Raw genomic sequence first — 21,000 nt, 5'->3', positions numbered from 1 at the left:
GGTTTATCTCAAAATTTTCTTCTAGAGAGAATTTACAATAATGCCCTTACACCAAACTGGAACACCTCATAGATATAAATATTTATCTTTCAAAAGTACTAAGAAAAATGTGAGAACATTAGAGAGAGAGAGAAAGAGAAAGAGAAAGGGAGAGAGAGAGAGAGAGATCAGAGAGGTATCGAAAATATGTTCTCGTGGTTGTTAGACATGAAAAGAGAACCCTCTACTTATAAGACAAAAGGTGTTTCAAATACGGAAACAATCCATGGGCTTTTTAAGTCTCCTAATCCGTTATGCACATCTCATAATTGATTATCGAATTAAAAATGGAAGGTTTTCAATAAAGTTGTTGCTTAATTTACTATTAACCATAATTGTTGATGATAAGGCGTTACGAAAGGTAATAATTGATTGTGCCTAAGGGATAATCTGTTGAACATTGACTCCAAACAAAATAGGGGGTAAATTATGGAGGTTTGAAAATCGTTGACTTAAAACAAAAATATTTTCTAAATCAAAGTTTGAAAACATTTTTAATTAAAAAGTTTGAATAAGTAAGCAACAAAAATTAAAAGTAAGGAAATTAAACAGAAAATAAAAGAGATAAGGGTAAAGAGATGACACCAATGATATATAAAGCTTTGGTGTTGTTAGTGTAAGCCTTAGAGGTTAATAGTTTTGTTAAAACTTGGTCTCGTTGTCCAAAATGCATCAACCTTAACATTACATTCATCCCACTTGTTTTTTCTCCACTAATGTTTGCGAGTAGACATAAAATGATTATAATTGGGTTTGTTAGCAACAACCATTGGGATCAAGTGAAGTTGAAACCTGATTGTCCATTGCATCATGTCACCGACAGTTGGAGACTAAACTATAATGAAGGTGCAAGAGCATGAGAAACAACATATACAAGACATAAAAGAAGTCAGGAAGTCAACAATTTTTTTTGTATTGATATTCTTATATAGATACAATTATATGTAAGGGTGTAATCAGATCGATTTTGACTGGCTTTTGGTCAAAAAAAAGTCTAAACCGATGATATCTCCATTGGTTTGGTTTAGTTTGGTTTTTAATCTTTTTCAAAAATGGAACCGACCAACCTAATCGATTTGGCTTGGTTCGGTTGATCGGTGTACAAAGTTGTTTTTCCAAACATTTTACTAATCAGTGTATTTTCCATAATCATGTTTTTCGGTGTATTTTATGCTATTAATTTTTAAAATAATATATTTCATGTTATTTATTTCATGCTCTATTTTTTCAAACAAATTACAAGTTTCTCTTGATCCATGTTAAACAATGACATGATTTTCCATTGCACAATGAAATAAGTTCACAATCATATATAAAAGTTACACTTGACATTTGAAGGTTAGAAAGAGATTTATATATAACACAACAAAGCACATATCAATTAATATGTTTCACACCTCAAACACGCATCGAAACTATTTTGTAACAAGACTAGAAAGAATTTTATTGAAGAAGAAGAAACAAAAAAGGTAAAAAAAAATTAAGGAAAAGAACTTGAACACAAAGAATACGACCATAATAACGATAGAGAAATAGTTGGGGCAGGCAGCGAGAGTAGAAGTTCAATGAAAGCATATTTTTGTGACTTATGGTTTCTATTATTTAAGTTTTGGAGTTTGGTTCTAGATGAGTGTTTTGTTGATAGGAGGGAAATGTAAACAAAGATGGAGAATGGTAGGACCGATACACAATTTGAGCTTAATAATGAGTGAAATAAAATTTTTAGAGCGTAATTATTTCTATTAGTTCGGTTCATCGGTTTAATGGTTCCTAAAAACTAAAACTGAGAATCGAACCAAACCACATCGGTTTTCATTGGTTCGGTTTAGTTTTAGAATCAAATGAAAAATATTCGGTTTCATTTCTGTTTGGTTTGATTTGGATTGTCGATTTAATTGGTTTTTTTTTCTGATCTGCTTACACCCCTAATTATATGAATATATTTTATTAGATTGTGATTGTACCGACAATTTTATATTTGAAGTCATGTTATATTAGTCGTGTTTATGATAAGGCATGTTAAAATATCTTAAATTATGTTTATATTATAGTATGATGATGTTAACAGTGTCAAAAACATAGTTAAAAAAGTTTTTAAAAAAGTACACCTAACTATGAATTAAAAAAAAAAGGATAAAACTATATTTATATCAAACATTTTAATATATCTGATATTCAAATTAAAAATTTTGTCGGATTTTTTAAATATCTTATACACTTATGTACAATGTACTAAACTTATGGAAAACTGCGGTAGAAATATAACCAAACAAGAAACTGCGGTAGAAATATAACCAAACAGAAACTGCGGTAGAAATATAACCGAACAATAAGTTTATAACATATATTTTTTTTTAAAAATAAGATATAAACAATTAGTATTAATACCAGCATTTTTGTAATTCCGTTAAAATTTCATAGATTATCTAAAAAAACATTTTAAAGAAAAAAGTTTGATAAAATTCAAAATTAATGGATAAGTAAGGTTTTTTTTATTTCTTTTTGTAAAAGTTCAATATTTTGAATCAAGTATTCGAACAAACACCAATTAGTTAAAAATATCCGATCAAAATAGATTTTATTGATTTAAAGATATCATATTAAAATCAAAATAGATTTTATTGATTTAAAGATATCATATTAAAATGAAAATAGATTTTATTGATTTAAAGATATCATATTAAAATTGTAGACAGCCTGGAAGTGTCGAGATTAATATTGAGAGTAGATAAATAGATGAGTTGTCGGGCCCATGAAATATACCGATCCAACCCAATGTGTACCTATAAATAATCCCTAAGTTCGTTCTACACATTAAATTAAGCTCTAATGTTTTGTTCATTTATAGTCACTTCGTCTTTGCGTTCGGTTTTGGGATGAACTATTTGGCAAGTTCTTCAGGAAAAAAGTGTTAGATCGAATAATCTTTTTCGGCTGAATTTCAATTTATGTTTTTTTTTTTTTATGAAAACCATAAATTGTTGAGATTGATTTAACGGCAGTTAGTTGAATTATTATAATGGAGAGGGAAAAGAAAAGCCAAGTGATGATAGAAATTCATTTGTCTATCAATCCGCTGATAATCTTTGATGTTATTCATGAATCCCGACAGGTTCTGATCGCTTTCATATCTCCCTCTCTTTCTTGATTTTATAGAAGGTAGTTGAATTATTATAATGTAGAGGGAAAAGAAAAGCGAAGTGATGATAGAATTATTTCTCAAGTTTCTCAATTTTGTAATGTAACTTTATCAATTATTAGATTTGGGCATATGATGAATCTAAAATATTGTAAATGGGTAATTTGCATCTGAATTTAGTTGATGTTAATATCACCTTGGAGAACTGATGCCCTTAATTCTATCTATTTTTATTTTTGTTAGTTTGTTTCTGTGTTGTGTTTTGTTCTCTGTTTTTTGGATCCATCTAATCTAAAATGACCTTAACATTAAAATTATCATAGTACTGGAATGAATTGGTCATTGCTACATGGATGGATCACTCGAGTTGCAATAGAATGATATTATTATTGTCCCTCCGTTGGCACTAATGACATTGTCATAGTTGAATTTAGAGAGGAGGAAATAAGAAATGTTGGTTGTGATTGCAAGAGTTCAAAGAATCCTGACCCGAATAACATAAATTTCAAGTTTAACTAGTTTTGGGATGTTATTAAAGCGTACTTTCACATCCTGGCCCGAATAATAATGCTTTTTTAGCTTTGTTTCTGAGGATTCAGAATTCGATGAAGCTAAACTATTTTAGGTCGAAATCTAACTAGCAGCATGTGTATAAAAAAGTTATCTCTGATTTGCAATTTGCGATTTTAGAGAACTGACATATGGTAGATGGAATACTCATAGCATATGAGTTAGTAATTGATAAGAAGCATTGATGTTTAAAGTGGATTTTAATAAATCATGAATTATATGACTTTGTGAACGATAAATATTTGGACTTTGGGATTCAATGTTAAATGGAGAAGCTGGATTTTGGAGTGTATTCGAACATCTACTATATAAGTGTCGGTCAAAGTAAGCCTCACAAAAAAATTCGAAGTTGGTAAAGGTTATGTTTTCCTATTTTTTGAGGGTTATTAGATTGGTAGAGATGTTCACTTGTTGCATATGCCGTACGTGAATGATACTTTAATTGTGGGATGATATTTTAATTGTGGGAAAATTTGGCATACGAGATGTTCACTTGTCGCATATTGAAACTTTAAATGTGGGAAAAAGTTGGCAGAGGAGATGTTAACTTGTCGCATATGCTGTACTTGAATGATACATTAATTGTGGATTGATGATTTGATTGTGGGAAAAAGTTGGCATACGAGATGTTCACTTGTCGCATATGTTGTACGCGAATGATACTTCAATTGTGGAATGATATTTTAATTGTGGAAAAAAGTTGGCATACGAGATGTTCACTTGTCGCATATGTTGTACGCGAATGATACTTTAATTGTGGAATGATATTTTAATTGTGGGAAAAAGTTGGCATACGAGATGTTCACTTGTCGCATATGTTGTGCGCGAATGATATTTTAATTGTGAAATGATATTTTAATTGTGGGAAAATTTGGCATACGAGATGTTCACTTGTCGCATATTGAAACTTTAAATGTGGGAAAAAGTTGGCAGAGGAGATGTTAACTTGTCGCATATGCTGTACTTGAATGATACATTAATTGTGGATTGATGATTTGATTGTGGGAAAAAGTTGGCATACGAGATGTTCACTTGTCGCATATGTTGTACGCGAATGATACTTCAATTGTGGAATGATATTTTAATTGTGGAAAAAAGTTGGCATACGAGATGTTCACTTGTCGCATATGTTGTACGCGAATGATACTTTAATTGTGGAATGATATTTTAATTGTGGGAAAAAGTTGGCATACGAGATGTTCACTTGTCGCATATGTTGTGCGCGAATGATATTTTAATTGTGAAATGATATTTTAATTGTGGGAAAAAGTTGGCATACGAGATATTCCCTTGTCGCATATGCTGTACACGAAAGATACTTTAATTGTGGGAAAAAGTTGGCAGAGGAGATGTTCATTTCTTGCATATGCTTTACGAACGTGAATTATATTTTAATTGTGAGAAAAAGTTGCCAGAGGAGGTGTTCCTATTTTTTCCATTTCTTGAGTTTCTCAATTTTGGAGGTAATTTTATCAATTATTTATGGTTTTTGAATTGTTATCAGATATAAGAATGGGCAGTTGTGTTAATGGGTAATTTGCATATGAATTTCATTGATGTTAATATCTCCTTGGAGAACTGATGCCCCTAAGTATTTTCTGTTTTTTTAGATCCATCTAATCTTAAATTACCGTAGCGTTAAAATTTTCATCGTACTATAATGAATTTTTCGTTGCTACATGGATTATTTGATTTGCGATAGAATTATATTATTGTCTCATCATTGGCATTAAATCCATTGGTTGTGCAAGATATTGTGTTATAATTTTAATCATTCACTTATTATTTGGACTCTTAATGATTATTGGATGTGCAAGACTAATCAGGCTGATCATGATTCTGTGTCTTGCAATGCATTTTGATTTTAGAGTTACATTTGGAAGATTGTGAAAATTGTTGGTACAAATTAGCACAGCTATGGTTCGAAAAGAAATCGAAGATGACACTAACAGGATGGCGGGGAAATCAAATCAAATATCTCGTGTCTCTATTCATCTCAGCATCTACCTGCCAAGTGTTGTCAATTTGATGCTGGTAGATTTGTCTGTTTTAGCAAATGTTGCACTAGACGGACGGACAACCAGAAGGTAGGGACATCTAATGCTATCAAAATTCCTAAACAAATTGGCCCTGCTGGTGAAGAACATTTGGGTTAACATGAATACTCAATGATTTCTCATTTCTGGGTATCGGGGTGGCTATTATCCCGATTTCATCGACGTGCTCATTACAAGCCGGAAAGATAAGTAACTCTTACCTTTTTAACTTCCTAAAATCACAGCCAACTACTGTCTATTAACTAAAGTGTCCATGAATATAATGGAGATTATAATTGTTTAGGGGCTTATACTCTACAATTGGTTCCTGTTGTTTCGTCACATTATATGTTGCAGGTTGTTTCTACCAGGATAGTGGTTCATTTGGGTGAACACTGATACAGTAATTGTATGACGTGGTTATGATGTTTGTTTGCTACTTTTAAATGTTTGCAGTAAGCTTACGTGATGACAACGACTACATGTCGAGTCTCATGGGAGGAGAAATCAAGATTGCAATGATCGGAGATGACAAGTCAAGCTCTAATGTCATCCTAAAAGCGTCTCATTGAAAATAACAATGACAGGTCAGCGTTTCTTTTACATCTCGTAAATAAATGGAAGCGTGCCATCCTATGTTCTAAACCGGACGCAGAAGTTAAGGTGGTTGAAGTGAATCATGTGTACCAATTACAATAGCTTCAGTTCAGTTGCTCTCGCAAATAGTAGCAGATTTTCAGGAGTCGTAACCGAGCAGGAAAGTTCGCTCACGATGAAACCTGAAGCCGGTATATTGAAGAAACATGAACCTGGATGGCTTCGGCGATTATGGTACTGTTTTGGGTTACTGCAAAACTAAAAAGATCATATGAAAGCATGATTACTAGTCTTAGGGATATTGAAATATCATACAGACTGGGAAGCAATTCAACAAAGGTACTTTCCCAGCAAGTCTTATGTGTTTGAAGATTTGGAAAGCAGAAAATGAGTTGGGGTTCATTGGAAAAAGCTATGCTAGGAAAGAGAGGAAAGTGGGAATGGAGATTACTTACAAAGAAACAAAATTTGTGGGTTATGGTTTTAAAAGGTAAATATGGTCAAATCATTGGTAGAGTGAGTAAAATTGAGAGAATGGGGTTGGCTTGGTGGTAGGACATGAAAAAAGAAATAGAAAGTGGGTTGTGGAACGTTAAATTAGATTGGCTCTTTGAAAGGTTGTGAATGAAATTAGGAAGTGGAGCTGAATCACATTTATGGACCGATTCTTTGATGAAAGGAATAATCTAGAAGAACGGGTATGTGGGACTGTTTAGTTTAATCGAGAACAAAAAGGCTTCATGTGGTGAAAGATGTAGAAGACATGACTTGGAACATAAGGTTGAAAAGAATCTGGAATAAAGAGGAAAGGAAGCTCAAAGAATTGTGCTGAAGTAAGATTCAGAAGATAAGTGGAATTGGGGTAAATATCTTATTCGGTAAAGGATGCTTGTTCCTCAATTTTGATGGAAAGCACAAGAGATCTGATCCCGCTTATTCGGTATGAGGAATTTTGCAGCTGCGTGGAGTAACCTGATCCCGCTTAATATATTTACACAGGTTTAGGAGAATATGGCAAAATAAAGTCCCTACAAAAGACAGCCTGGTAAAGAAGAGGTTTGAATGGATCTAAAGTTGTGTGTTTGTTCAGATGCAGAAAAGAATATACTGTTTCTCACATTTTCTTTGATTGTCCAAAAATTAGCAAGGAAGTTTGGTACGCAATCTTTTGGTGGCTGAATGTATCTACAACAATACATATTTCAATTTTGGGGTTTATTGGATAGCGGAAGGGAAAAAAAGAGGTTTATGTTATTGTTTTCAAACTGAAAATTGTGTTGAAAACCTCTTCTTTTTCTAAAATCTATATTTGGTTCTGTTTAGGGTAAAACTTATGTTAGAATGATTTTAAGGTGACATGAGATTATAGTTGTCTATGTTGCAGGGTTGACAAATGATAGGTACATATGTAATTCATGAATCCCGACAGGTTCTGATCGTTTTCATATTTCCCTCTTTCTTGATTTTTTTCATTTCTTGAGTTTCTTAATTTTGTAATGTAACTATAAATTATTTATGGTTTTTGGATTGTTATCAGAATTGGGCAGATGATGAATCTGAAATTGTTTTAATGGGTAATTTGCATATGAATTTCATTGATGTTAATAACACCTTAGAGAACTGATGTTGAAAAGTTTATATTTGTTCATGTGTTTTGTTTTCTGTTTTTTTTCGGATCCATCTAGTGTAAATTGACCGTATCATTAAACTTATCATTGTACTAGATTGAATTGGTCATTGCTACCTGGATCACTTCATTTGCGATAGAATTAAATTATTATTGTCCCTTCATTGACTTTGAATCCATTGGTTTGTGCAAGATATATTGTGTTCTAATTTTAATCATTCACTTATTACTTGGACTCACTGACAATTGTATATCGGTCTAGGATTGATTCACGTTGGTTGATTTTTTAAAATCTCTTTGGTTATATTCTATGCTGCTACGTTCAATTGCTTGCCAAAGTATAATGAAATTTATCAGGATTGATCATGGTTTGGATTAATTGATTTGCATTAATTGCCGGTGGAGAAAGGCTGCTATGTAGTAAAGAAAAACAGGAGCTAGATGGTTCGTTATGGGAGATTCCAATTTGATAAATTCAGAATAGGAATGTAAAGGAGTTGGAGAAACAAGAAGGGGATAGATGTTACTTTAAGAAGTTTTTATCTAAAGCAGAACTAATTTAAGAAGTTTTTTTTATCTAAAACAGAACTAATAGATTTACTCTTAATTGGCAGAAGTTCACATGGTCAAAATTAGATGGATCCACAGGGAGCTAGCTGTATTGGCAGGAGATTTAATCAATCAAATGGCCAGAATGTTTGCAATGGTGTTTTTGGATGAAGGACTCTTAGATCATTGTCCATAAAAAATATTAAAGTTGATTGAGAATCATCTCAAAGAATGGAGTAAAAGTCATTTAGCAAATCTGGGTGGAAGGATTGAAAAGGATAAAAAATTAATCAACTATTTTGAAAAAAAAAGGCAAAAACACATCATTCTTTGAAGAGGTGATCAAAGTCAAAAGAGAGACATCAACACAATTAATTGAACTGTCGAAGCTGAATTGTAGCATATTGTGGAAAATCCCGCCCAAAATGGCTGGGGATGCAAATTCATAGTTCTTTCACTGGTTAAATAGAAGAAAAGTTAACGAGATTAGTTGTATAGAAGTAGATGGAACAAAACAGAAAGTGGTTTAGAAGATAAAGGATGAAGTTTTCAATTAGTTCTTAGGTCTATCTAGAGACAAAAAGAGGAAAGACCAATTATGCAGAATTTTCTACTTAAACGCATTAGAGATGAAGAAAATGATGTTCTCATAGCTGAACTTAGAGAGGAGGAAATAAGAAATGTTGTTTGGGATTTTGAGAGTTCAAAGTGCCTTTATTCGGATAGCATAAATTTCAGTTTTATTAACGAGTTTTAGGATGTAATTAAAGCAGACTTTCGTATATTCATTGCTGAATTTCATTCGAATGGCATAATAGTGCGTGGAGGTAATAATGTTTTTTTAGTATTGATTCCAAAGATAAAGAATCTAGTGAAGCTAGACCAATATCTTTAATTGGCAGCATCTAGAAAGTCTTAGTAATGTTATATGCAAATAGATTGAAGGTGGCGGATATAAAGATGGTAGATGGAATACTCATCGAAAAATGAGTTTGCAGGTGATGCAAATAGGAGGAAAAGAGAAGCCTCGATGTTTAAGGTGGATTTCAAAAAAAAATTAAATAGTCATCAAAGTTTATGATATTTGTTTATGTGTTTTGTTTTCTGTTATTTTATTCATCTAATCTAAATTGACAAAAGTCTATGATAACTGCTGTTGGAAATAGGCTGCAATAGAGTTAATTGATGGAGTTGATCAAATCAAAACAGGTCAGGTGCTAGATGTTTCGTTGCTAAAATCACGCTCAAAATAGTTTGGAGATGGATGATGCAAATTCAAAGTTCTTTCACATGTGCCTCATGAATCCCGACAGGTTCTGATCGCTTTCATATCTCCCTCTCTTGCTTGATTTCTTGATTTCTCGATTTGTTGAATCCATTATTTGTGGATTTTTAATTGTTATGAGAATTGGGCAGATGATGAATCTGAAATTGTGTAAATGGGTAATTTGCATCTGAATTTTATTGATGTTAATATCACCTACGAGAACTGGTGGCCTAAATTCTATTTTATGTGTTTTGTTTTCTGTTTTTTCGATCCATGTAATCTAAAATGAATGTCCATAGAAATTATCATCGTACAAGAATGAATTGGTCATTGCTACATGGATCACTAGATTTGTGGTAGAATTATATAATTATTGTCCCTTCTTTGGCATTAAATCCATTGGTTGTGCAAGATATTGTGTTCTATAATTTTAAACATTCACTTATTATTTGGACTGTCGGACAAAGGTGGATCTTGGTTGGTTGAGGTTTGATTCTTGATTTTTTATAATCTTTTTGGTTATTCCTTTTGGATATTTTAATTTGTTAATAAAGTTAAATAGCTGGCCAAAGTAAATGAGGTTTTTAAGACTAATCAAGGATGATCATAGTTTGGATTAATTGTTGGTTGAAAAAGTCTGCTATGGAGTAAATTGATGGAGCTGATTGAAAAACAGATGTTAGAATGGGAATGCAAAGGAGTTGGAGAAACTAGAAGTGTCTATATTTTAGACTTTGAGAAGTTTTTATCAGAAGCAGAACTCATAGATTTCTTGTTAATTTGCAAAAGATTCACATGGTCCAAATTAGATGGCTTAACAATGAGTTGTATTGACAGATCCATATTTTCAAAGGGATGGTTAGTCAAATGGCCAGAATGTTTCCAATTGTGTTTGGATAAAAGCCACTGTCCAATTCTAATTCTCGAAAAATTGAGATCCATTTCTAATTCCTGAGAAAATGTTGGATATGTTATAATTTGTTAATTAAGTTAAATCGCTGGCCATAGTCAAAAGAGACTTATAAAATGCATCAAAGATGAGATGATAACATTCTCATAGTTGAATTTAGAGAGGAGGAAATAAGAAAGGTTGGTTGGGATTGTGTGAGTTCGAAGTATCTTGACCAGAATAACATAAATTAAGTTTATTGAGTAGTTTTGGAATGTGATTAAGGCGTACTTTCACATATTCATTGTTGTATTTCATTCTAATGGCAAAATAGTGTGGAGCTAATAGTGCTTTTTTAGCATTGATTCCAATGATTGAGAATTTGGTGAAGCTAAACTATTTTAGGTCGATATTTTTATTTAGTTGCATGTGGCTATAAAAGTTATCTTTGATATGCAATTTGGGTTTTTAGAGAGCCGACAGATGGTAGATTGAAAACTCATAGCTAATGAGTTAGTAAATGATAAGAAGCATTGATGTTTAAAGTAGATTTTGAAAAAGCGTTGATGTAAAAGTGGATTTTGAAAAATCATATGACTTCTTTCACTTTGTGAAAGGTAAATATTTGTACTTTGATGGGATTCAATGTTAAATGGAGAGGCTGAATTTTAGTGTCTTTGAACATCAACTATTTCATGTAGGTCATTGGAAGCCTTGCAAAAAAAATTGAAGTTGGTAAAGGTTGCGTTTTCCTATTTTTGAGGTTATTAGTTTGGCAGAGGAGATGTTCACTTGTCGCATATGCTGTACGCGAATGATACTTTAATTGTGGAATGGTATTTTAATTGTGGGAAAAAGTTGGCATATGAGATATTCACTCGTCGCATATGCTGTACGTGAATGATACTTTAATTGTGGAATGATATTTTAATTATGGGAAAAAGTTGGTATATGAGATTTTCACTTGTCGCATATGCTGTATGAACCTTAATGATACTTTAATTGTGGGAAAATGTTGGCAGAGGAGGCGTTCCTATTTTTTCCATTTCTTGAGTTTCTCAATTTTGTGAGGTAACTTTATCAATTATTTATGGTTTTTGAATTGTTATTAAGAATGGTTTTTGAATGTTGTTAGGTAACTTTATCAATTTTTTCCATTCCAAGGAGATATTAAGAATGGGCAGTTGTGTAAATGGGTAATTTGCATTTGAATTTCATTGATCTTAATATCTCCTTGGAGAACTGATTCCCCTAAGTGTTTTTTGTTTTCTTAGATCCATCTAATCTTAAATTACCGTAGCATTAAAATTATCATCGTACTATAATGAAATTGTCGTTGCTACATGGGTTATATGATTTGCGATAGAATTATATTATTGTCTCTTCATTGGCATAATTGGTTGTGCAAGATATTGTGTTATTATTTTAATCATTCACTTATTATTTGGACTCATGGACAAAGTTGGATTTAGTTCTAGTATTGATTCAGGTTGATTGAATTTTTAGAACATATTTTAAAATCTTTTTGGTTATTCCAAGGGGATATGTTAATTTGTTAAAAAAGTTAAATCACTTAAAATGAGATTTATAAGACTAATCAAGGTGATCATGGTTTGGATTAATTGATTTGGATTAATTGCGGGTGGAAAAAGGCTATTATCGAGTATATTGATGGAGTTGATCGAATAGAAATAGGCGCTAGATGGTGCTAATTGGGGATTGTGAAAAATAGAAATCAGAGTGTTCTGAATGTGCTTGAGTGAGTAAAACACTCAGCATCCATAATATTTATACACTATATAATTAATTACATATTATGTTTACAAGGAGAAATAAATAATAGTCCTACTTCCTAAATGCATGAATCTAAATATACATGAACCTAAAACTTAAATGCTCTTTTTAATGGAAAACATACAATGTATTTTTTCTATTTCCAACACTCCCCCTCAAGCTGGTGAATAAGCATTCTCCATTCCCAGCTTGGATATAATTCGTTCAAAATTTGAGCAACTCAATCCTTTAGTGAGAATATCCGCAAGTTGCCCATGTGAGGACACATATGGGGTGCAAATCAGCCCACTGTCAAGCTTCTCCTTAATGAAGTGTCTATCAACCTCAATATGCTTAGTTCGATCATGTTGAACTGGATTATGTGCTATACTGATAGCTGACTTATTATCACAGTAGAGCTTCATGGGTCCTTCCCATTTGATTTTCAAATCTTCTAAAATAATTTTAAGCCAAAGTAATTCACAAATGCCTTGTGCCATGGCTCGAAATTCAGCTTCAGCACTAGAACGTGCTACTACATTTTGCTTCTTACTCCTCCAAGTCACAAGATTTCCTCCAAGAAAGGTGCAATACCCTGTAGTGGATCTTCTATCAACAATTGATCCTGCATAGTCTGCATCAGTGTAGGCCTCAAGTGTTGTATTTCCATTTCTTTTGAATAAAATTCCTCTTCCTGGAGTTCCCTTGAGATACTGCAGGATTCTATGAACTGCTTGTAAATGGATCTCTTTAGGACAGTGCATGAACTGACTAACCATACTTACAGCATATGCAATATCAGGTCTAGTGTGAGACAAGTAAATTAATCTCCCAACTAGACGTTGATACATTTCTTTATCTACTGCAACATCTTCTTCTGTATTACCCAATTTAAGATTTGGATCCATAGGAACGCTCGCTGGTTTACACGCTGTTTTTCCTGTCTCTTTGAGTAAATCTGTAATGTATTTTTGTTGTGATATAAAAATGCCTTTTCGGGAATGTGCCACCTCGATTCCCAAGAAGTACTTCAGCTTTCCAAGAGCTTTTATTTCAAACTCCTTAGCCAAACAATGACTCAAGATCTGTTGCTCCTTCCAATCATCTCCAGTCATTATAATGTCATCCACATATACTAACAAAACTGTTACTCCCCCTTGTGGCGAGTGTTTGATGAACAAGGTGTGATCCCCTTGACTTTGCTTGTACCCCAAGGATGTCATAACCTTAGTGAATCTTCCAAACCATGCTCGAGGTGATTGCTTTAGGCCATATAACGCTTTTTTCAACCTGCAAACTGTATTGTCAGACACATTTTTCTCATACCCCGGTGGTACCTGCATATAAATCTCCTCCTCAAGTTCCCCATGTAGGAAAGCATTCTTCACATCAAATTGTTGTAAATTCCAACCATAATTGGCAGCAAGTGACAAAATTACTCTCACTGTATTCATCTTCGCAACCGGTGCAAATGTTTCTGAGTAGTCAATTCCATAGGTTTGTGTAAACCCTTTGGCAACCAACCTGGCTTTATATCTTTCGATTGATCCATCAGCTTTATATTTTACCGTGTACACCCATTTGCATCCAACTGGCCTCTTTCCTTCTAGTAAAGTCACTATCTCCCACGTTCCATTCTTCTTCAGTGCGTCCATCTCAATATTCATGGCTTGCTTCCATTTTTCATCAGACAATGCCTCAGAAACATTAGTAGGTATGGAAGTAGCGTTAAGGTTTGTAAGGAAGGCTCTATGGGTAGGTGAGAATTTTTGAAAAGAAAGATAGTTTGAAAGGGGATATAAAGGCTGTTTGGTGCATTTTCTGGTACCTTTCCTAATAGCAATTGGAAGGTCTAGGTCATCATCTGTTGTTTGGGTCATAATTTTATCCTGCAATTCAGAAGAATTAATTACCTCATTTGAAGGAGTCGAGTCAGGCTCTTGAACTTGTGTCGATTCAGGAACGGCCTTTGACTTTCTCATGTAAACCAGATTCTTTCCATATCTCACATCCACTTCAAGTTCACGTTCAACTACTGGTATATTTGATTGATTTGACTCAACTCCCAATTCTTCAGGCTCAGATGGGTTTGGTACAAGTGTGTTTAACTCAAGACCAGAAAGATCGGGTCTATTTGACTCGAAACTGGAAGAATTAGGTGGATTTGACTCGAGACCAGAGAGATTGAGTGTATTTGAGTCATGACCAGATGTATTTGACTTAATACTAGACAAATTGAGTGTATTTGACTCGAGACCAGAAAGATCAAGACTTTCAAGCTTATCTTCCTTAAAACTCTCCCCCTGAAGATAAGGTTGAGTGAAGTACGGTTCCTCTTCATGGAAGGTAACATCCCGCGACACAAAGAATCTTTTAGATGGAGGATGAAAACACTTATATCCCTTTTGAGTAGAGGAATAACCGACAAAAACACATCTTAGGGCTCTAGGATCGAGTTTTTTCCTGTCTTGACTATGCACATGGACAAATGAGGCACACCCAAAGATTCGAGGTTTGAGATTACTACTTGTTGACAAATTTGGATAGAAGGAAGAAAGAACATCCATAGGACTCTTGAACCCTAATACTCTAGAGGGTAATCGATTAATAAGATATGTGCTAGTGAGAACGGCCTCCCCCCATAAATATTTGGGAACATTTTTATGAAACAATAGTGCTCGGGTTTGGTCTAATAGATGCCCATTTTTTCTTTCTGCGATTCCATTTTGTTGTGGTGTTTTAACACAAGAAGACTCATGGACAACTCCTTCTTTTTGACAGAAAGAAATAAGAACATGATTGAAGTACTCTTTTCCATTATCAGACCTAAGTCTTTTAATGTTTACTCCAAATTGATTTTTAATCATGTAGAAAAACTTTGGAAAAACAGTACTGACGTCAGACTTGTTTTGGAGTAAAAATACCCAAGTAACCCGGGTACAATCATCTATAAAAGTCACAAACCACCTAGCACCTGTTACATTTGGATTAGTAGAGGGACCCCAAACATCTGAATGAATAAGATAGAAAGGGGAAAGACTTCTTTTGTTGTTTAATGGAAATGGTAGACGCTTATGTTTAGCAAACTCGCACACATCACAATGAAGACTTTCAATATCTACCTTATTGAATAAAGACGGAAACAAAACTTTAATGACTCCAAAAGAAGGATGACCTAATCGACAATGAAAAAGAAAGATTTTTTCCTTTTTGGAGAGTATTGACTCTGACATAAATGAGTGAGACAAGTGGACATTTGTACAGTGACCTGGTTCTTCAAGATAGTAAAGGCCATTCCTTTCTCTAGCACGTCCAATCGTCTTTCCCGAGTCCTTATCCTGAAATATACAACAATCATTAAAAAAAGTCACACTACAGGATAAATCATTTGTAAGTTTTTGTATGGAGACAAGGTTCATGGATAGCTTCGGAACATGGAGAACCCTTTTTAAGGTTATAGAATGATTTATTTGAATATCTCCAAAGCCAGCTACAGTTACAAGAGTACCATCAGCAGTAGAAATTTTTTTATTACTGGGACAAGGGGAATATGTGGAGAACTGTTTTGAAGAGGGTGTCATGTGGTCTGTGGCTCCTGAATCTAATATCCAAAATAAATGAGAAGGTGTTTCTGAGACATGAAATCCAAATGAGGGTGGAAGCTTACCAGAATACGCCACACTACAATTACTTGATGATTTTTCCATACCAGAAAATGCAGGGACAGTGGTTGGAACAGTGCAGACAGCGGCTGAAACTTGCAAACAGTGGCTGGAACTTGCAAACAGTGGCTGGAACTTGCAGACAGTTGCTGGAACGGTGTAGACAGCGGCTGGAACGGTGTAGACAGCGGCTGGAACGGTGTAGAAACGGCTGCAGAAAACTGTATGAAACAGTACGGACGGCTGCCGGAAAAGTATAGATAGCGTTTAATTGAAAAAACTTGACAGCACGTGTTGCCCAGTCAAGATTTAAGGGTTCTGACAGCATAAAAATGCCCGGTCAGATTTCTAAATACTGATATTAGCGGAAGTAGAGTCCCCTAGATTAGGAGCTCTGATGCCATGTGAAAAATAGAAATCAGAGTGTTCTGAATGTGCTTGAGTGAGTAAAGCACTCAGCATCCATAATATTTATACACTATATAATTAATTACATATTATGTTTACAAGGAGAAATAAATAATAGTCCTACTTCCTAAATGCATGAATCTAAATATACATGAACCTAAAACTTAAATGCTCTTTTTAATGGAAAACATACAATGTATTTTTTCTATTTCCAACAGGGATTAATGCGATTAAGTTAGAATTAGAATGCAAAGGAGTTGGAGAAACAACAAGAATGGTTAGATGTTAGACTTTGTGAAGTTTTTATCTCATGCAGAACTAATAGATTTACTCTAAATTGGCTGAGGATTTACATAATCAAAATTAGATGATCAACAATGTGCTATATTGATAGATTCATATTTTCAGAGGGATGGATAGATAAAATGGCCAGAATATTTGCAATGGTGTTTGGATGAAGGACTCATCACTTTCCAATTCTAACTTGTGAGAAAATTAGTATTTGAGACCTAAACTGTTGTGTACTCAAATGTTGGAGTGAGTTGGAAGGATATCATACATTAGAGGAAGAAAAATGGGAATCTCTGGAAGTTCAAGGATAGAGTGAATTGGTCATTGCTACATGGATGGATCACTTAATTTGCGATAGAATTATATTATTATTGTCCCTTCATTGGCATTAATGACATTGTCAGAGCTGAATTTAGAGAGGAAGAAATAAGAAATTTTGGTTGGGATTGTGAGAATTTGAAGAACCCTGGCCCAAATAACATAAATTTCAAGTTTATTAAGTAATTTTGGGATGTGATTAAAGCGTACTTTTCACATATTCATTGTTGAATTTCATTGTAATGGCAAATAGTGTGGAGCTAATAATATTTTTTTAGCATTGATTTTCAAAGATTGAGAATTCGGAGAAGTAAACTATCTTAGGTCGATATGTCTAATTAGATTTTAGGTCGATCGATATCTTTAATTAGCAGCATGTGGCTAAAAAGGTGATCTTTGATTTGCAATTTGCGTTCTTAGAGGGCCGACAAATGGTTGATGGAATACTCATAGCAAATGAAAAAGTATATGATTTTGTGGACCGTAAATATTTGGACTTTGATGGATTCAACATTAAATGGAGAGGCTGGATTTCAGAGTGTCTTCGAGCATCCACTATTTTAGTGTTGGTTAATGCAAAAGAATTCGAAGTTGGTAAAGGTCTATGCAAGGTGATCCTCTATCACCTTTTCCTATTTTTCAGTGTTATTAATTCGATAGAGGAGATGTTCACTTCTCGCATATGCAGTAAGCAAAAGATATTCTAATTGTGGGAAAAAATTGGCAAAACATGAGGGGGCCATGAAGGCAAATCTATAGTTATGAGTTAATATATCTGGCTCACAATGAGAACAATAGTGCCAATGTGATGCCGATGTCGACGATAAAGTTTGTTAGGGCAGATCGGTGAGTGGAGGTGAGACATGAATCAACATGTTAATACTGCTGATACCGCCTTTTGGAAGATAAGTATTTCTCATACATTCTATTGACCGAGTATGATTAACTATTGTTTGTTTACAACGCTTTGTTTGATGATCTAATGTCATATAACTCAACTTACAATGTATGTGTTATCTATATGTTGTGGTGTCAATTTCTGTATGTCTTGCAATGCATTTTGATTTTAGAATTACATTCGGAAGATTGTGAAAACTGTTGGGATGCTATGATTCGAAAAGAAATTTAGGATGACACTAACAGGATGGATGGCTGGGAAATCAAATCAAATATCTTCTGTCTCTATTCATCTCAGCATCTACCTGCCAAGTGTTGTCAATTTGATGCTGGTAGATCTGCCTGTTTTAGCAAAGGTGGCAGTTGAGGGACAACAACCAGAAGGTAGTGACATCTAATGCTATCAAAACTCCTAAACAAATTGACCCTGCTGGTGAAAACAAATTGACATGCTCATTACAAGCCGGAAAGATAAGTAACTCTTACCTTTTTAACTTCCTAAAATCACAGCCGACTACTGTCTATTAACTAAAGTGTCCACGAATGCATATCTTTATAGACAAGATAAATAAACTATTAATGTACGGATATCATGGAGATTATAGTTGTTTAGGGGCTTACTCTACAGTTGGTTGATAATAATCACACTAGATTCTACCAGGATAGCGGGTCATTTGGGTGAACTGATATGCTATTCGTATGACGTGGTTATGATGTTTGATTACTACTTGTTTGCAGTAAGCATCCAAGATGACAACTACTACATATCGAGTCTCATGGGAGGAGAAATCAAGATTGCAATGATCGGAGATGACAAGTCAAGCTATTAATGTCATCGTAAAAAGTCGGATTGAAACTAACAATGACAGGTCAGTGTTTCTTTTGCTTCTGCTTCTCAAATATAAATGGAACCGTGCCATCCTATGTTCCAAACCGGACGTGTAAGTTAAGGTGGCTGAGGTGAATCATATGTGCCAATTACAATAGTTTAAGTTCAGTTGCTCTCACAAATAGTAGCATATTTCCAGGAGTCGTAACCGAGCAGGAAAGTTCGCCAATGATGAAACAAGCCGGTATATTCGAGAAACAAGGACCTGGATGGCTTCGGCGAATATGGTACTGTTTTGGGCGACTACAAAACTAAAAAGATCATATGAAAGCAAGATTACTAGTCTTAGGGATATTGGAATATCATACAGACTGGGAAGCAATTCAACAAAGATACTTTCCCAGCAAGTCTTCTGTGTTTGAAGATTGGAAAGCAGAAAAATGAGTTGGGTTCATTGGAAAAAGATATGCTAGGAAAGAGAGGAAGGGGGATCTCGGTATAAAAAATTCAAGGGTGTTCAACCTAGCACTATTAGGAAAGTGGGAATGGAGACTACTTACAAAGAAACAAAGTTTGTGGGTTAAGGTTTTAAAAGGTAAATATGGTGAAATCATTGGTAGAGTGAGTGAAATTGAGAGAATGGGGTTGGCTTGGTGGCAGGACATAAAAAAAAGTAGAAAGTGGGTTGTGGGACATTAAATTAGATTGGTTCTTTGAAAGGTTGTGAATGAAATTAGGAAGTGGAGCTGAATCGCATTTCTGGACCGATTCTTTGATAAAAGGAATAATCTAGAAGAACAGGTTTGTGGGACTGTTTGGTTTAATCGAGAATAAAAAGGCTTCATGTGGTGAATGTTGTAGAAGACATGACCTGGAACATAAGGTTGAAATGAACCTTGAATAAAGATGAAAGGAAGCTCAAAGAATTGTGCTGAAGGAAGATTCAGAAGATAAGTGGAAATGGGGTAAATATCTTATTTGGTAAAGGAAACTTGCTCCTCAATTTTGATGGAAAGCACAAGAGATGGTACGAGGAATTTTGCAGCTGCGTGGAGTAATCCGATCCCGCTTAATGTATTTACACTGGCAAAATAAAGTCCCTACAAAAGACAGCCTGATAAAGAGGGGGTTTTGAATGTATCTAAAGTTGCGTGTTAGTTCCGATGCAAAAAAGATACGGTTTCTCACATTTTCCTTGATTGTCCAAAAATCTGCGAGGAAGATCGGTATGCAATCTTTCGGTGGCTGAATGTATCTACAATAATACATAATTCAATTTTGGAGTTTATTGGACAGCAGAAGGGAAAAAAAAAGAGGTTTCTGTTATTTTTTTCAAAATGAAAATAGTGTTGAAAACCTCTTCTTTTTCTGAAATCTGTATTTGGTTCTGTTCAGGTTAAAGCTTATGCTAGAATGATTTTAAGGTGACATGAGATTATAGTTGTCTATGTAGCAGAGTTGGCAAGTGATACGTACATAGAGGAAAAGACAAGCAATATGATGTTCTCTGTGAATCCATTGATATTCTTTGATTTAATTCATGAATCCCGACAGGTTCTGATCGTTTTCATATTTCCCTCTTGCTTGATTTTTTTCAATTCTTGAGTTTCTTAATTTTGTGATGCAACTTTATAAATTATTTATGGTTTTTGAAATGTTATTAGAGTTTTGCAGAATTGGGCAGATGATGAATCTGAAATTGTTTTAATGGGTAATTTGCATCTGAATTTCATAGATGTTAATAACACCTTGGAGAACTGTCTATATTTGTTGATGTGTTTTATTTTCTGTTTTTTTTATCCATCTAGGTCTAAATTGACCGTATCATTAAACTTATCATCGTACTAGATTGAATTGGTCATTGCTACCTGGATCACTTGATTTGCGATAGAATTAAATTATTATTATTGTCCCTTCATTGGCATTGAATCCATTGGTTGTGCAAGATATAGTGTTCTAATTTTATTCATTCACTTATTACTTGGACTCACTAACAAAGTTGGATCTCGGTCTAGGATTGATTGGTCTAGGATTGATTCACGTTGGTTAATTTTTTAAAATGTCTTTGGTTATTCTATGGGGCTACGTTAAATTGATTTGCATTAATTG

The 21,000-nt window shown here is 34.1% G+C and overlaps 7 non-coding genes and 1 pseudogene across 7 annotated transcripts; all 8 read left to right on the top strand.

Annotated features, from left to right (window-relative positions):
• The first annotated feature begins 3,077 nt into the window (after window positions 1-3,077).
• Window positions 3,078-3,162, top strand: LOC131645552 (small nucleolar RNA snoR14). The gene has a single exon (XR_009297158.1). It is a non-coding gene; the product is annotated as a small nucleolar RNA snoR14 (small nucleolar RNA).
• Window positions 3,163-3,301: 139 nt separating this feature from the next.
• On the top strand, window positions 3,302-3,395 carry LOC131645491 (small nucleolar RNA Z101). Its single transcript, XR_009297108.1, has one exon. It is a non-coding gene; the product is annotated as a small nucleolar RNA Z101 (small nucleolar RNA).
• A 1,864-nt stretch (window positions 3,396-5,259) lies between these two features.
• Window positions 5,260-5,338, top strand: LOC131645521 (small nucleolar RNA Z101; annotated as a pseudogene).
• A 2,581-nt stretch (window positions 5,339-7,919) lies between these two features.
• Window positions 7,920-8,013, top strand: LOC131645516 (small nucleolar RNA Z101). The gene has a single exon (XR_009297133.1). It is a non-coding gene; the product is annotated as a small nucleolar RNA Z101 (small nucleolar RNA).
• Window positions 8,014-9,964: 1,951 nt separating this feature from the next.
• LOC131645519 (small nucleolar RNA Z101) lies at window positions 9,965-10,058 on the top strand. Its single transcript, XR_009297136.1, has one exon. It is a non-coding gene; the product is annotated as a small nucleolar RNA Z101 (small nucleolar RNA).
• Window positions 10,059-11,874: 1,816 nt separating this feature from the next.
• LOC131645524 (small nucleolar RNA Z101) lies at window positions 11,875-11,967 on the top strand. The gene has a single exon (XR_009297137.1). It is a non-coding gene; the product is annotated as a small nucleolar RNA Z101 (small nucleolar RNA).
• Window positions 11,968-20,371: 8,404 nt separating this feature from the next.
• On the top strand, window positions 20,372-20,456 carry LOC131645563 (small nucleolar RNA snoR14). The gene has a single exon (XR_009297165.1). It is a non-coding gene; the product is annotated as a small nucleolar RNA snoR14 (small nucleolar RNA).
• Window positions 20,457-20,566: 110 nt separating this feature from the next.
• LOC131645515 (small nucleolar RNA Z101) lies at window positions 20,567-20,657 on the top strand. Its single transcript, XR_009297132.1, has one exon. It is a non-coding gene; the product is annotated as a small nucleolar RNA Z101 (small nucleolar RNA).
• The last annotated feature ends 343 nt before the right edge of the window (window positions 20,658-21,000 follow it).

Source organism: Vicia villosa, linkage group LG1 (assembly GCF_029867415.1).
Source record: "Vicia villosa cultivar HV-30 ecotype Madison, WI linkage group LG1, Vvil1.0, whole genome shotgun sequence".
In the NCBI taxonomy this organism is placed as follows: domain Eukaryota; kingdom Viridiplantae; phylum Streptophyta; class Magnoliopsida; order Fabales; family Fabaceae; genus Vicia; species Vicia villosa.
The sequence above is the reverse complement of the archived record's forward strand: the minus strand, read 5'-3'. Positions and strand labels throughout refer to the sequence as shown.